Source organism: Lepisma saccharinum, chromosome 12, assembly GCF_977018435.1.
Source record: "Lepisma saccharinum chromosome 12, izLepSacc3.1, whole genome shotgun sequence".
Lineage (NCBI taxonomy): Eukaryota > Metazoa > Arthropoda > Insecta > Zygentoma > Lepismatidae > Lepisma > Lepisma saccharinum.
The window spans coordinates 46684517-46703163 of record NC_139240.1 but is presented as its reverse complement, the minus strand read 5'-3'; the positions used below and the strand labels follow the sequence as shown (position 1 = coordinate 46703163).

The 18647-nt window shown below is 37.8% G+C and overlaps 1 long non-coding RNA gene across 1 annotated transcript in view; it reads right to left on the bottom strand.

Annotated features, from left to right (window-relative positions):
* The window catches only part of LOC145996462 (uncharacterized), a 38077-nt gene that overhangs the window by 626 nt on the left and 18804 nt on the right, over positions 1–18647 (bottom strand). The window lies entirely within an intron of this gene.

The window sequence follows — 18647 nt, the reverse complement described above, 5'->3', positions numbered from 1 at the left end:
AATTTGAAATTATTGTACTGTTTTTGTTTTACTTGCATGCCTGCATTCATGTTTTATTTCTATTATATTTAATTAATATATACAATAAATAAGAATTGTTGTGGTAAACCAGATCAAATTTTCAGAATACTCTACTGGCTGACTGATATTTCACTGATCCAATATAAAATTAAGTGTTCTAAAAAGAACCCCAATGCTTCATTAATTTCCTTAATGTATGTAATTACGGGTTTACTTTGAAACTACATGTTTAGTCATTTACAATACACAACCAGGTCATGTGAATTATGTTTGCATACATAAAAGTAACAAAATTGCAGAATTTTACACTAAATTGCAGGCTATGGATATATTGGAATAGTAGAAATGTGGGAGCAATTCTAGAAAAATGTCAACTTTGATGGTGAAAATTACATATTAGTGAAGAGTTTTAAGGAGAGCATCTTTTAGATTACGAATATACAATATATGTTTTTTCAGAAACTCAATATGCTGACCAAGGCAGAATTTATTTTATTTTAAAACCTAAACTAAACGTTATGTTTCAACCTTCTAGCAAGTCTTCTTCAGACTCTGTACAAAATACAAAATAAATTCTGCCTTGGTCAGCATATTGGGTTTTTGGTTATGATGGAAACAAGGCTTAACTCTTTGCGGCGCAGTGGTTACCAATGGTAACCACCTCAAGATTGTCCTTTTCGGCTCGGTGGTTAGTGTCACTGACCCCCACTTGAAATGCAAATTTTCGTTTTGTGTGGTATTTTAACTCTAATGTTTCGCTTTGAGGTCGCCTTTTGTCTGAAATGAGATTTTGGGGATTGTTGTTTCTTATGTTTACTCCAGTCTCCTTTATGGTGCCGCTTTTGTTGAATGTTGTTGTAAACAGTGATTGTTAATGACTAATTGTTGTAATGGTAGTTCTTTTTCGTTTTCTGCCGAATCCACTGTGCTTTTATATTTCCCCATTACCGTGGCTACGTCTGTGCCAAGAAGTGGAGGTGTTTGTGCGGTCGTTCACAAAGGAACTCTTCATATGTAGGTGGTTAGTGTTGCTGACCACCGCGCAGATTTGGTTGCTTTCGGAACTCTGTGTAAAGTTTACATATTTCCTAGAATCATGGAGAGGCTGACTGATCAGGATATTCGAGACTTTTTTAATGCTGAGGACATACCCTCAGGCTCCGATTTGGACTTCAGTAGTGATGATTCAGATGCAGATCCCACTTTTCACCCAGAAATAAGTGCAGAAGGAATGTGCATTGCAGAAACGTCCTCTGAAGATGAATTTCTTGTGTGCAATATTCCTACTAACGAAGGACCTTCGACATCAACACAAAGTGCCACAGGTTGTGTTAGTGCATCAATGAGCGTCAGACAACAGGATGGTTCCAATGAGGTCACAGTGAGTACTCCAATTGTGCCATTGGTTCATGTAACAAGGTCACCAATCTGGGATCAGACATCTCATCAAACAACTCCAGTGCCACATTTCTCAAGTAGGGTGGGACCGACTGATGCTGTGAAGGAACTGCAAGATAAGAGCCCTCTTGCAATTTTTTCACTCTTTTTCAATGATGAGCTGCTCAATCATATTGTGTTTCACACGAACTTATATGCTACACAACAAGGTAAGCCCTTCCAACCGACAGACATGGATGAAATTCGAGTATTTATAGGAATGAACATTTTTATGAGTCTCAAACGAATGTCAAGTTACAGAGATTATTGGTCATCAAAACCAGACTGGCATGACTATTATATTTCAAAACTAATGAGTGTAAAAAGGTTTGGTTGGCTGTTGGGTCACATACATTTCAACAACAATGCTGTTCAACCAGAGCGTCGTGATCCACAATTTGATAGATTATATAAACTCCGACCATTTCTGAACAATCTGGCACACTCTTTCGCGCAAAACTACAAAGCTTATCAGAAACTTGTCGTCGATGAATCGATGGTAAAATTCAAAGGAAGATCTAGTATGAAACAATTCATGAGGGATAAGCCAATCAAAAGAGGTTTCAAGATATGGATGCTCTGTGACTCGTCTGGATATAACCACAGGTTCGAAATCTATACTGGGAAAACAAGCGATCAAGGTGAGAAAGGGTTGGCTTCCCGAGTTGTTCTCAGTCTCTGTCATGATTTTATTGATAAAAACCATGTTCTATTTGTAGACAACTACTTCAATAGCTATGAGCTGCTGCTAACTCTAAAAGCCAAAAATATTTTTGCATGTGGGACAGTGAATCCTGCACGGAAGTTCCTACCTAGTCTCAAAGCGGAGAAGGAACTAAAGAGAGGAGAATATGATTGGCAACAGTCCGATGATGACATAACAATGATAAGATGGAAGGATAAACGAGCAGTGAACTTTTTGTCTAATTTCCACAATCCCAATGATACAATAACCATCAGTAGGAAGGCAAAAGATGGTACTATTTCAGATGTGCCCTGCCCAAAGATTGTGAAGGAGTATAATGAAAATATGAATTTTGTCGATAATTTTGATCGACTGAAGAATGATTACCAGATTGACCGCAAAAGTAAGAAATGGTACTTGAGATTATTTTTTCACTTTCTTGATGCAGCTCTAACAAATGCTTTTATTATTCACAATCAAATTGAAGGTGAGAAGTTCACTAACAAGGAATTTAGGAGGGATGTATATATAGGTTTGCTCTCCAAAAGAATAGCAACTCCACACACTCCCCCAAACAGAAGTGTAGAAATAAAGCGCCACAAACCTAGTGTCATGCCGAGTATTAGGAACCAGAGTGCAAGCCATCAACCTAAGAGGTCCACATCAAGAAGATGTGCTAAGTGTAGCACGAAGAGCAATCCAGTCCGCACAATATGGATGTGCAGTGTTTGTAATGTGCCCCTTTGTTTGCGGAAGGATAAAGACTGTTTCCAAACCTTTCACCAAAATTGAAGTTGAATTTAGGTAAAGAAAACCTTTGTATTTCACAATTTTCATTCACATATGTTGCATAAAAAAACATGTTACATTTGCGTGGTGGTTAGTGCTGATAACCACCAGTTTTTTTCAAATTAAAATTACAATTACAATAGAATTTAAGAAATATTATGAAAATATGTATTCTTATGTCAAAATAAAATATATTAAAAGTGTTAATGTAAAAAAAATTTCGAACCTTCTCCGCGCCGGAAGGGTCGGGAAATTTATCCAACTCCTGAGCCGCAAAGAGTTAATGGTGTTATGTGCTTCAAAACTAAAATTTGTCTGTAAAAAAATTACCTCATGAAAATCAAATTTCATAATTTGCCAATTGTGTCCGTCTGTTACCTTAAAGTTTATTTTATATATTCATGGCAGAATACATCCCAAGAATGTATGCACGAAGAAAGACTACTACTTGTAAATTTCTTGTTCATTAAGTTTCATGAATTGTATAAGAAAAAAATATATAAATAAAACTGCATCTGGAGTTGCTCATAGGTAATTTTACAAATAAAACTACAAAAGTTTATGTTTATATCGGCTGATACAGATATACAGGATGTTCCGTTCAAATATCCCACATTTCAATTTATCATTGCTAAAAGGTTATGAAACATAATGGAATGCGAGTGGTACTAGACGAAAGAGAAACTCAAAGAATTTTATTGCATGACGTTGAAGTTCACCGTTCTTTCACTATGCAGTGCAGAATCGCATAAAGCACAATGGCCACTCGCAAGCAGCACGCACAATCTGTATTCTGGTATGCAGAGACCAAATCAATCATTACCGTGCAAAGAAATTACCGAAGAGAATATGGAGGTGAAGCACTTGATGGGAAAACCATTAAGGCATGGTGTGTGTGAAGTTTTTGGCGACTGGAAGTGTTAATAAACAATGCGGAGGTTCTCGTCGACGTGTTTCGGAAGACAAAGTGGAAGAAATTAGAGCAGAATTTCAGAAAAGCCCGCATAAATCACTTTGCCAAGCACCCAAGCAGTTCAAAGTTCGAACTTCACACACCGTGCCTTAATGGTTTTCCCATCAAGTGCTTCACCTCCATATTCTCTTCGGTAATTTCTTTGCACGGTAATGATTGATTTGGTCTCTGCATACCAGAATACAGATTGTGCGAGCTGCTGCAGAGTCGCAGTTGTGGTGTTGCATAGCGAGGCATTGGTGAACTTCCGAGGTCATGCAATACAATTATTTGAGTTTCTCTTTTGTCTAGTACCACTCACATTCCATTATGTTTCATAACCTTTTAGCAATGATGAATTGAAATGTGGGAGGTTTGAACCAGGGACCTGTAACGTAACGCAATTCATTGGTATTTGTCACCGTTCCGCGTTATTTCCGTACCGGGTACCGCGTACCGGCCCAAGTGCTGTGGACCGTTCCAAGGAAAATACCAGAACCTCTTGGTAAGGCGAACAGTAACGCTTCTGCTATACCGTTCCGTTCGTACCCGAGAGTGCTTCGGGGACGACAGCTTTGGGTACACAGAGTGGAACGTTAAAATACCCGTACCAGAAAGCATGGAACTTGTTCCTTATCTGAATGCCGGTTCCGTTACGGTACGTACCTCTCCTTAGAATCATACCGGTACAAATTCATGATGGGTATATCTAAACTTTAGGATCGGGTACAATTGTAACAAAACCTATTTTCAGCAAATCAAATGGGTATTGAATGGATCTGAAAATATATGTCACGTAACTCTTCATTTTAAAACTTTCATTGTTGAATTCTTGAAAAATCGATAAGAACTAATATTAATTGAGGTTGTAGGCAATAAAATATAAATTATATATATATAAATAAATATGGAATCGTGAGATTTGTTATTAATAATGTTACTTTTATATAACCAATACACGTAATATTGGGTGCAAGGTGAACATATTTAAAAAAAAATATTTTCAAGCAAGATATTGAAAGTTCGACATGATGATAGTTTATGTAATTAGAATATTACCAACTAATAATACATGTGGAAAAAAGGGAAAGTTAATGTACGCCATATTGAGTAATGTTACCATCTAAGTTACAGATCTGAAATTCGGGTTGACCTGGCATTGCCAATCAAAATTATTTTGGTAAAACTGGAAATTAGACGCCATATTGAAAAAAGTCACTTCTTAAGATAGAGAAGTGAAATTCGGTTTGGTGGTAGATCTTGCTACTTAGTGCATGTTAAATCAACATAATTGTTGAAAACCGGAAGTTGATGGACGCCATATTGAAAAATGTTACTTCTTAAGATATAGAAGTGAAATTCGGTTTGACGGTAGCTTATGTGAATTAAAGCATGGAAAATTGACATGATTGTGGAAAACCGGAAGTTCATGGACGCCATATTGAAAAACGTTACTTCTTAAGATAGAGAAGAGAAATTCGATTTGGTGGTAGCATATGTTAATTCGTGTATTGCAAATCAACATGATTGTGGAAAACTGGAAGTTGGTGGACGCCATATTGAAAAATGTTACTTCTTAAGATAGAGAAGTGAAATTCGGTTTGGTGGTAGATCTTGCTAATTAGTGCATGTTAAATCAACATGATTGTGGAAAACCGGAAGTTGATGGACGCCATATTGAAAAACGTTACTTCTTAAGATAGAGAAGAGAAATTCGATTTGGTGGTAGCATATGTTAATTCGTGTATTGCAAATTGACATGATTGTGGACAACCGGAAGTTGATGGACGCCATATTGAAAAACGTTACTTCTTAAGTTAGAGAAGTGAAATTCGATTTGGTGGTAGATCTTGCTAATTAGTGCATGTTAAATCAACATGATTGTGGAAAACCGGAATTTGGTGGACGCCATATTGAAAAACGTTACTTCCTAAGACAGAGGAGTGAAATTTGGTTTGATGGTAGCTTATGGGAATTAGAGCATGAGCATGACAAATGAACATGATTCTGGAAAACCTGAGTTTGATGGAATTCATATTTAATTTTTAATAAATAAAAACTGAATCGACACTCAAATGTATTTCTTTTTCAACATGGCGTCTATCAACTTCCAGTTTTACAGACAGCATATGCATTGTCCATGTTCGAATTAGTAAGCGCAATAATCTAATCGAATTTCACTTCTTCATCTTAATAAATTGCATTTTTCATTATGCCGTCCATCGACTTTCGGTTTTATAATATCATATAAATTGACCATGTTCTAATTAACATAAGCAATCACCAAAGGAAAGAGGAATATTAAAGTAAATTTTTCCGTTAACGTCCGGTTTTCCCTAATCATGTTGATTTCCAATGCAGTAATATCCATAATATCATAAAACCGAATTTCACTCCTCTATCTTAAGAATTAACGTATTTCAATATGGCGTCCACCAACTTCCAGTTTTCCGGAATCATGTTGATTTGTCATGCCCTAATTCCCATAAGCTACCTTCAAGCCGAATTTCACTTCTCTAGCTTAAGAAGAAACATTTTTCAATATGGAGTCCATCAACTTCCGGTTTTCCGGAATCACGTTGATTTGCCATGCTCTAATTCTCATAAGCTACCCTCAAGCCAAATTTCACTTCTCTATCTTAAGAAGTAACATTTTTCAATATGGCGTCCATCAACTTCCGGTTTTCCACAATCATGTTGATTTGCCATGCTCTAATTGCCATAAGCTACCTTCAAGCCGAATTTCACTTGTCTATCTTAAGAAGTAACATTTTTCAATATGGCGTCCACCAACTTCCGGTTTTCCGCAATCATGTTGATTTGCCATGCTCTAATTCCCATAAGCTACCTTCAAGCCGAATTTTACTTCTCTATCTTAAGAAGTAACATTTTTCAATATGGCGTCCACCAACTTCCGGTTTTCCGGAATCACGTTGATTTGCCATGCTCTAATTCCCATAAGCTACCTTCAAGCCGAATTTCACTTCTCTATCTTAAGAAGTAACATTTTTCAATATGGCGTCCACCAACTTCCGGTTTTCCGGAATCACGTTGATTTGCCATGCTCTAATTGCCATAAGCTACCCTCAAGCCGAATTTCACTTCTCTATCTTAAGAAGTAACATTTTTCAATATGGCGTCCATCAACTTCCGCTTTTCCACAATCATGTTGATTTGCCATGCTCTAATTCCCATAAGCTACCTTCAAGCCGAATTTCACTTCTCTATCTTAAGAAGTAACATTTTTCAATATGGCGTCCACCAACTTCCGGTTTTCCGGAATCACGTTGATTTGCCATGCTCTAATTCCCATAAGCTACCTTCAAGCCGAATTTCACTTCTCTATCTTAAGAAGTAACATTTTTCAATATGGCGTCCAACAACTTTCGGTTTTCCGGAATCACGTTGATTTGCCATGCTCTAATTCCCATAAGCTACCTTCAAGCCGAATTTCACTTCTCTATCTTAAGAAGTAACATTTTTCAATATGGCGTCCATCAACTTCCGGTTTTCCACAATCATGTTTATTTGCCATGCTTTAATTAGTATAAGCTATCGTTGAACCGAGTTTCACTCCTCTATCTTAAGAAGTAACATTTTTCAATATGGCGTCCATCAACTTCCTGTTTTCCACAATCATGTTGATTTAGCCGTGCTCTAATTAGCATAATCTACCTTCAAACTCAATTTCACTTCTCTACCTATTTTAAAAGTAATGGGGCCTACTGCACATGCCTCCTAATAACAGGTTGCCTGAATGACGGATATCGACCTTCTGCGCAGGTCGTTGTAATTAGTATAATATACATGAGCTTGTTGAAACTAATTGTTTCTATTGTTAATAGTTTGCCAGAGTGACGGTCTTCAAAATTTTTGCATAGCTGATGCCATTATTAACAAATTAATGAAAGATAAACTAGATAGCTTTTATACATATTTTTCGGATAAATGAAATCCAGGAAGATCACGAATTACTTTTTTCTAAAGTTATTATAATTAGTTTTAAACAAAGAAGTGTATATTTATCGGTATTCCTTTTGCTGCTGTGGAATGTTGATTGACAGTAAACTGTTATGATACGTACTGTAAGTTCCTGTTACAAATGTTACCCGCTTCATCCATTTCTATCCACGTACCGGTATTTTAATAACAAGCGCTGGTCATTGTGCTTCAGTACCGGTTACCAACTTGTGGTTCCATTTCGTACCCGGTAGCCACCGTTCAGGTACAGTATGTACGGGTACGATCGTACCCGTTCCATCCGAGACCCGTTCCACTCAGTACCTGAAGCGAATGGGTCGTTGAGTAACGGTACGCCTAATTTACCCAGGTTGTAGGTAGGTCCAATCTGTCCGGTACTGTGTGGAACGCCAATGCCATTGTAACGCATATCGATAGTTCCGTTCGTAACTTGACAGCGTTACAAGTTGGGTTACGTTACAGGTCCCTGGTTTGAACGGAACATGCTGTATTACTCCTAGCATTATCTTCATGTTGAAAAAATGTTTAAAACAGTACAGAGTGGTTGCAAAGTGCCCCCTTTATTTTCGATTCTACAATGTTTATGGTTGAATGCTTGATATGGACACACATAGCTGATGGTTTAACCTTTAGATGCCTGACCACCTGCGCACATTTAATCCCTTTGAAGCCAGCACCTTTCCAAGCAGTGAAACAAAGGGCATTTTCAAACATCTACTAATAGTAACAATGGATGTATTGTTTTGTAATTCAAATATGTAATACCTTTAGACGTAAACTAATGAACAAAAAGACAGAACTAAATATTGTATAGTTTTCAAGAAATGGAATGTTAATCGCTGCCGTGTGTTAACACTTGGTCGGGGCAAATTTCAACAATCTGGCCTTTCCCCCATGTCCCCCCCTCCATAATCCTTAATTGTCAGACGTTGCAAGTATGTCATACCTTTATATGTATAATAGATAAAAAAAATACAGAACTGAAATATCATATGTAGTTTTCAAGAAATGGCAAATTAATTGAAGCCGTACACTGCTCATCGAAATTTTGACTGTCCGGCTCCTAAGGGTCAAATGTCAAACATCGGTATGAAGACTGTCATTTTTGTAGCACAACCATATTCCTCAGTCATTACATAAATGAGACTTTTCCCCTAGCAGTGGATTGGAAGAGGCTCTGAAGATTACACAGCTGCTTATCCTGGCTTCCCAATGAGTTCCGACCTCATCTCTAGTGGTTCATCAATGACAGATTCAAATATAATCTGCATTGCACACAACGCAAGGGTTACGAGCAGCTGTGGAAGTTGCCTTCACGCATGTGCATGATGGTCTTCGTACCGATGTTCTGCACTCTTCAATCGTCATATGTCGCCTGTCCATATTGAACCATAACCATCATACTGTCAAAAATGAAGGGGATATGTCCATTTGCTTTGAAGTATGAAACAACTAAAGAAATTCGTGATGAAAGGTTACAATGATGCCTATGGTATGTTACTAAAGTTCAAGAATATTTTCTTCAAAAAACTGAAATCTGTGTCAACAATTCCTGTCATCCTTTACAAAATACATTTTATATATGATATGCATCTATTGTTCATAATTTCACGAAGGTGCAACTGTGTACAAATCAGCTAACAAGAGCTTGACCTCTAACGTATGGACGTCTCGCACACAGTAAACCCTCTCTGGATGGGAGCTTTGCATGCGTGTGCTTTCCAAACTTTGCAGGAAGTGCAAAAAAATCATAGCTCGAAAAATAATTGTCACACTAATGAAATTGTTTTTATTTCTTTTTTCGGAATCACAGGGCTCTTAGCAGAGGTGAAATTTATACAATGTACCGTATTCTCGCGTCTATAAGCCGCACTTTTTTTCCCCCCGAAAAGTGGACCAAAAAATGGGGTGCGGCTTATACACAAGAATGAGAAAATGTTTGCGCCTTATACACGTGAATGAAAGAAAGTGCAGCTACTGCTAGGATACTAAAATACGTACGTTGATTTGTTATCTTTATCACATAACGGATTCATTAACATCAAATCCAACAACAATGCATCTGTAGCAGGCTTTGCAACAATATGATATCTTATCTTTAAACTTCTTTTTGTAAAAATATGATAATATCTTATCTTTGAACACGAATCATTCTTACTGTCGTATTGATCTGGAAACCATTCAGTAAAGTGAAGTTGTTAAAGAAGGTTGTGAGCCTGAGGTCAAGATTGGTACTATCAAAGGGAGGATGTCTGGCAGAAAAATCAGCTAGGATGCTCATTTTAAACTTCAAGCGATACAATATGCTGAAGGAAACGGCAACAGATCTGCAGCACGATATTACGATGTGGACGAGTCTAACATTCTTCGATGGAGAAATAAGAAGGAACAACTTGCTGCAACAAGTGGCAAGAGAAAGACATTTCGTGGAAAAGGAGCCAAATTTTCACAGGTAGAAGAAGTTTTGGCTTTGTAAATGAGAGAAGAAGTGTGTAACCGTGCTGTAACCGTAGACATGATATGTTTTGAAGCTTGTGGAGTAGCTTCAAAGTTAGACATCAGTCGTCAAGCTTTCCGAGCTAGTGCCGGATGGTGTTCACGTTTTATGCGTAGGAAAAGTATCGCTTCGCCGTAGGACAACAATTGCACAACGTTTCCCTGCAGACTTTGATCAGAAAATTGTTTAATTTCACAAATACGTGATTCGAATGCGAAAGTTTAATGATTATCTTGTCTTAGATCAGCAAAGCGGATGAAACACCTATTTACTGGGACATGCCTATGTCCAGCACAGTTGCACCGAGAGGCTCGCACACCGTATCGATCAAGACCAAGGGTGGAGAGAAACAACGATGCACTGTAATGTTGGGTGTTCTCGCGGATGGAAGGAAACTGCCACCGTATGTTGTGCTGAACCGTAAGAATGTGCCAAAGGAGGCATTTCTGCCGGGTATTATCATATGTGCCCAGCAGAAAGGATGGATGGAAGAACAACTTGTATTGGAATGGATAGACAAAGTGTGGGATAGAAGGTCTGGTGCATTGCTGAAGCAAAAGAGTTTGCTGGTGTGGGACAGCTTTCGTGGTCACCTAATGGACAGAATACAGTCAAAATTCCAACAGTTGAAAACGGATGTAGCTGTGATTCCTGGGGGTCTAACGTCTGTACTGCAGCCCCTTGACGTTTGTGTAATTCGCTCATTTAAAGCTGCGTTCCTGCGTCTGTATAATGACTGAATTAGTGCAGGAAACCATGAGCTTACAGCAACAGGAAAGATCAAACGTCCGACTGTCAAGCAAGTGTGTGAATGGATTCTGGCAGCATGGGAAAGTGTAAAGTCGGAGACAATTGTGAGGGGTTTTCTGAAGTGCGGCATATCCAATGCCCTAGATGGTACCCAGGATGAAATGTTGTGGGATGATGATGCTAGTGATGAAGATGACAATACCTCTTGTGCAGAAAATATTTCAACGAGCAGCAGCAACGACAGTGAATAAGGGCTTTGAGGACTCAAACTGAATGATACGGTATTAATATGTAGATCATTGCGCTAACATAAAGGTTAAAATACTTTTCAAATACATACTTGAAATTGGCTACCTTCGCAAATAAAAAAGTCAATCGTGCAGCTTATACACGAGAAATTTTATTTTCCTGAAATCTAAGGCCAAAAAAGGGGGTGCGGCTTATACACGCGTGCGGCTAATAGACACGAGAATACGGTACCTCCCTATAATAATTGTTAAAGGAAGAAGAAAGTTGAAACTTCAAAAAAAAAAAAATGATATTTGGTATGCCCCTGCAAACATTACATCGTCCAAAGTGGTATGTAGTGATGGTACATTCCTACACCATGCAAAGTTTTTGGTTGAAAATAGGGGGGCAATAATGTATAAGAGCAGCAGTGTTTCCAGCTTACAGACAGAATTTCTGGAATTTTTCTTCTAGCATCGGCCCTGTAAAGGAACCAAATTTGGAGGGAAGCAGGACAAGAGAAAAAATGGAAAGTATGCAACAATTTTTGGGACTGTACCTGTGCACCCATAATTGTCACATAATTGTTAAATAGTTCTTTTGTTCTCATTATTATATGTAAAGGTAGTTGAGGCATTATAAAATATATCTCATAATATTCAGAGGACTTTTTCAAACTGCTTGTTAATAACAATAGTAACAACGGATATATTTTTTGTTATTCAATTATGTCATATCTTCATATGTCCATTTCGATCTGCAGCCGAGAGATCGGGAGAAGCGTGGCGGGCGGTGCTGGCGGAGATGCCGATATTTGCGGCCTGAAATGCCCGCTTATTTTTATGGACATATGCAGACATTTATATAAATATTGCAAAACGAGCACTAACCTGTGTTATAAGAGTATGTTTTAATTTTAGTAGCTTAGTGGCTGTATGTGCTGATGATTTTGACACTCCCATCTCCTGTGAAACACGGCGTAGAGGTTTGTTTGGATAACTTTCTAACGCTGCCCCAATTTCATCGAGGAAGCTCACGAAAACCATTGACTTTTAATGGTTTCGTCGGCAGCGTAATCTTGATACAGTGTTGCACATTCGAAACCTCCAAACGATCCCCATCGACAGAAAACTCTTTCAAGGATATAAACTTAAGCAGGACGTTGCTGGTCAAAACTATGATTAAAATGTTTTATTATCTGTGACTCTTATCGTCACTTCTAAAGCGTATTTTTTTTGTGTATATAATTGCAGAACTTGGATGAATCACAGATGATGAATTATAACCCAGGTTAGTGCTCGTTTTGCAATATTTATATAAATGCTGGCGGAGATGCCGACATTTGCGGCCTGTAATGCTCGCTTATTTTTACGGACATATCCAGACATTTATATAAATATTGCAAAACGAGCACTAACCTGGGTTATAATTCATCATCTGTGATTCATCCAAGTTCTGCAATTATATACACAAAAAAAATACGCTTTAGAAGTGACGATAAGAGTCACAGATAATAAAACATTTTAACCACGCTTCTCCCGATCTCTCGGCTGCAGATCGAAATGGACGCACGGTATAAGAATGACAAAAAAGATAAAACTGAAATATCATGTGTATTCAATGTTGCTGAGCTGTGTACATCCCACTTGTCCCCTAAAGTTTAAGATTTTCTTTATTTCACAAAACTGCAACTGTGTACTAAGCAGGTAACAAGGAACTTAAGCAGCCACATTCTCCCTCCAAAGTGGCAAACTGACATTCAATATAGACAAAGTGGTAAGTAAGATTTAACATTATTCAGATTTGATTCTTTTTAATGAAGGGTAAATTTTTCGAACTTTCCTGTACATTAGAGTGATGCACAACTATTGCATGGCAAATTGTCAATCCACATTTTCATTACTTTTTCTCTCGCATCCTACGAGTTTTCAAGGAATTGATTTTTATGTCTGCCATGACAGAGCTTGTCCATATTTGGCACCTTTGTTTCAATTATTAAAGCTCTCCTTAGGTAAAATAAACACATTGATGTACAAATTGCATAGTAATACTTTTGCATCACCCATACAAGTCAAACAGCAAAGCTAAACAAGTTTTCAGATGACATTTTATACTAGGCAACTCCCACAAAGCATGTTGTGTATAGGGTTAGACATAATTTCAGGATTGCCAAGTGGACACTATATATGCATGAAATGCCACAGAATAATAGGAAAACATTACACGAGGTATGGGACATAAGTCATTGCAACTATGTCTTTTCTGAAAGTTAAGTGGTGGTACCACAATATGACCGCATGTCCCAGAGAACATGGCACCTGTACGTGAACATGTCACTAGATGACAGTGTGATGAATGCTTATCGTACGGAAAAATTCATTGTTAAGTCAATCACCATGGCCCTGGCATGAACAAAGCTCATGCATGAAAGCCGTTTTATTGAATTTGAAACATTATTCGAATCCTGCATGCAAAGAATAATTGACTTTTCCTGCAACTAAAAAATTGCAGGCTGTTGTTTTTAACATAAAATAAGATCTCTAGACATGGAATGTGGTTGCCAAATAATTAATGCTATCAATGGTACTGCCCTGGTCAACATGAAATTTGTTACAAGGAATGTGAATGGTGTTCTAAGGTAAGTCGATGATGCTGAATTTGAAAATGGAATCAGCTTTTCCTATCGGGCTCAGTTTTCTTGTTACACACTAACCTGTACCTAATGCAATTCATGAAAATTCTGCCTATTGGGCTGTGGCTTAACCTATATTTACTCTACAGATATTGTTGAATAACAGTCTTTATATGACTATAGAATGACCAGCACGTTCCTAAGGCCATGGATCTTCCTCCAGTTGCAACACACCAAATCATGAATAAGAGAGAGGCATGGCAACACTGTCGATGAGTCATGCCCAAATACGTAGAATTGCCGTGTTCTTTGTTGTCACGTATGTCTCAGCATTGTGAGTTCTGATGGAGTGGGAACTGACTCCCTTTGATTAGGTTGTGATTCGAAGTTCCAGAAGTCGTGTGTAGTGTTAGTGCAGAAGAAAATGCCCCGTACCTGAGTAAATATCCCCAATTCGTTTTGTTATATATGTGGAGAGTTGACAGTTAAGTCACAAAAGCGACGAATTGCCCCTCTTGTAAAGAAGTGCTATGAACTTTATTTTGGGTGTAAAGTTGGGGACCAGGACAAAACATGGGACCCCCACATATGCTGTTTGACCTGTGTTACACTTCTGACAAGCTGGTTAAAAGGATCACGTCACATGTCGTTTGCTGTTGGAGGGAACCAACAGATCACACAACAGACTGGAATCACGTCGAAAACAAGGAATACTGTGCAGTGCCCAAATTTACTTGTATGTCACAATGAAGAATTGCCGGTACCAAAGCCTCCTGAGAATGTGACTGTGAGTGGAGATGATTGTGGTGACCAACATGGGGAAGAAAGTGCAAGAACTGGCATCAATGGAGCCATACTTATTGTCACAAGGGGATCTGAACGATCTTACGAGGGATTTAAATTTGTCTAAGCAACAGTCTGAACTTTTAGCTTCGCGACTGAAAGGTTGGTATCGCCTCGCTTGCGATACGAAAGTGTGTTTTTTTTTTCGCGACCGCCATACTATTTTCTCAGAAAATTTCTCCCACGAAGGAGACATGATTTTTTGTAATGACATCTCATCAGTTATGGATTTTCTTGGCCATGAATACAGTTCACACGATTGGTGTCTTTTCATCAATTCCAGCAAAGTTAGTATGAAAACTGTACTTCTCCATAATGGAAACAAATTCCCATCAGTACCAATTGCTCATGCTGTTAACATGAAGGAGACGTATGAGAACTTGAAACAGCTTCTGACAAATATCCAATATGAGAAATACAAATGGAATATATGCGGAGATCTCAAGGTACACAAAGCACTGCTGCTTCTTATGCGAGTGGAAGAGCAGACAGAAAAAAATCATATTGTGGGAAAAGATGGCATCTTCGCAGTGAATTAGTGCCTGCACAGAAGAATGTGGCGAACACTCCTCTTGTTGACCCCAAAAATATGTATCTCCCTCCTCTGCACATAAAAATGGGACTAATTAAAAACTTTGTGAAAGCCATGGACAGAACTCCACGTGGATTCATGTACTTGCAACAGAAATTCCCAAGAATCAGCGATGCCAAAATTAAAGAAGGAATATTTGTAGGGCCTCAAATAAGGGAATTGATGAATGACGAGAATTTCATTCAACAATTAACAGATGTTGAAAGTGTATGTAAAAACTTTCTAGGCAATCATAAAGCAGAGAACTATCGCAATATTGTACATGGACTAATTAGATCATACCAACGTATGGGATGCAACATGTCTCTAAAATTACATTTCTTGAATGATCACCTGGACTTCTTCCCAACTAACCTTGGTGCCGTTAGTGATGAACATGGTGAACGGTTTCACCAAGACATTGTTCTAATGGAAAACCGGTATCAAGGCAAATGGTGTGCCGCAATGCTGTCCAACTACTGCTGGACCTTACGAAGAGATGTTACCGAGACAAAGTTTCGTAGGAAATTGGAAAGGAAACATTTTTAGGTATGTTTATACACTTTCATGTTACTCATTTACTTCATTCCTTTGTATACTGACATGGATATATTACCTGTTACATTTGTAGCATTTTTGTGAAAGCGTGTGTCCTTTCGACCATTACATATAGAACAAAGGCTAACTAACTAAACTAACTCCCTAGCCTTCTTAAACCTGAAGGTTCATGGCTGCAGCAACACAGGCCTTCCATCTTTCCCCATCTTGAGCAAGTTCTATATACTCTTTTCCATCCCTACCGATTTCCCTTAGGTCCATCTCAACATTGTCCCTCCATCTTCATCTTGGCCTTCCTACAGGTCTCTTACCATCAGGTTTCCCAACAAGAATCCTGTAAACATAGGCTGAGGTAGGAAAATACAAAAAACATTTTTACAGGAAATCTGAGCCCAATGGAGAAATTCTGAAATTAGATCTGCATTCAGGGGCTCAGTAACTTCTAGAAACAGCTTGTTTTGTTCTTGTAACATTCACAAATATTTTTTTTGTAGACCAGTGAATCAATGAGTGTCATTATTTCAAGGTAACAAGCTTAAAATAACACATTTTTTTTTTGTTCTTCATCTGAGGAAGACTCTGATAAGAGGATAGAAATGTTACATGTAAAATGTTTTTAAATCTTAATAACCTGCCTTGGTCAGCAACTTTAGTGTTTTTAATATGGAAACAAGGCTGAATTATATTAGCATTAAAAAAACAATAACTACTACACTAGCTTAACCCTTAACCTTGCATTAGGCACGTGAGGTACACTTGTCACTCACCATCTCATATTTCAATGAAATTTGGTGTACACCCTTCCCTTATGGTTGAAAGGAACATCCCTGATATTTTTTCCACTATCTCAAATGGTTTTCAACATTTCGAAATGTCATTAAATTCGTGTTGTCTGTTACTCTTGAGACCCTCGGCATAAGATATCCTTGCTTACATTTTTATCCCTCCTTAACCTATGATCAGATATATCTGAAATTTTACACAAAGTTTAATGAAATAATGAGGATTTAAAAAAAAGCACATCAGTACTCAATTTTTTTTGTAAAAGCCTCAAAAAAGACTAATAGGAAAAACTAGGTTACAAAAACCTCAATTTTCAGCATGTGAGCATGATGGAACCAAAAGTTTTTAATGTTGAAAATTATTGCAAAGACATGCTCATTCTCTACAAAGAAATAAATGTGTTTTTTTTACTCTTGTAACAAAAATTTTACGTTTTTTGGACATTGTGGAAAAAATAGCTGCTGGGTAGCCATTTGTATAATACAAAATTCCAGGGGGTTTCTTTCAACCGTAAGGGAAGAGTGTACACCAAATTTCATAAACATCAGAGATGGGAGGCTGACATGACCTTGTTGAAATGGCATGGAATGACCCTATCTTTAAGGTATGAAATACACCATGAAATATAATGTGCATGTGTGCTGAACATTCTATCTTCAGCTGCAATATCTGCTGCACTTTCTAAGTCACACAATATTACAAACTTAATGTTAGTCCTTGGGGGACAACATAATGAAGCAGTGTCATGTTCACTTTAGGTCACATGGTTACTTTCGTGTTTTCTCACTAGCACATGCCTCTCTCTCACTAACCCACTTCTGTATAATATCTTATTGTATAATATCTTATTCTGCTGTGTGCTCTGTCTTTCTACACTATGATGGGGTGCAACTGTCCCCCACGCATCAGTGTTGCCACAATCTGTAAGCACAATTTCGCTTTGCAAGGGGTAAAATTTCCTTTTCTTGCCCATTTTTTCCCTTCATCTAAAGTATTATTATTATTATTAATAATAATAATAATAATAATAAAGATTATTGTTGACCCATGTTCGTATGTATGTATAAAATGTTGAACATTTTAACTTTTAAATACTACATCAGGGGTCCCGGGTTCGAATCCCAGCCTGGGCATGGCTGTTTGTGAGTGTCCATTCATAAATTTCATCCTATCATCACTCATCCCCATCTTCGCAATTAGCCAAAAGTGGCAGAAAAGCGAAGTAAAATAAACCAAATCAATAAACAATAAAAAACAATAAATCAATATCTTTTAAATGTTTTTTTTCGAAGATTTAGATTTTATTGGTAACTATGTTAAAGTTGGCAACTGAAGATTTTCATCAGTAAAAAACAAAACACACAACAGAGTCTCCATCACACCATCAGAAAAAATATTCTACACAAAATGCTGTTCTAGTAAGGTGCAGATGAAACGTCACTTCCTTTAAATATGAAGAGTTTTTGTGTAAAATCACATTTTTGGGTCCCCATCAAAATTTTTAAGTTCGGCATATGGGTATACACGTTTTATTAAAAAAATATACAGGGAGGTCGCATCATCATGCAACAGGTCCCGGCAACTTGCGTTATAGCAAGTCCGTAACAGAAACCACTTGTTTTGTAATGTTTCCACTTTTCACAATTTCAGTTACAATTACAATTGAAATAAGCACGTACCTTGTCGCAAGGATGCTGGAAAAGGTGTCCTCCCAAATACAAATATTTCTGGCACCTTATTTCTGACATCTAATCTTAGATTAGACATCACTATTTTATCCTCAGTAGTCGGGAGAGCACCGGCAGCTTATCGGGGGAGTTGTCAGCCACGAGAGGGTGCTTCATACTGCACGAATGCGACACCTGTCGGCAGTGATGCCAACCGTAGGGACATGTCCCTACGCATAGGGACTTTTCACTA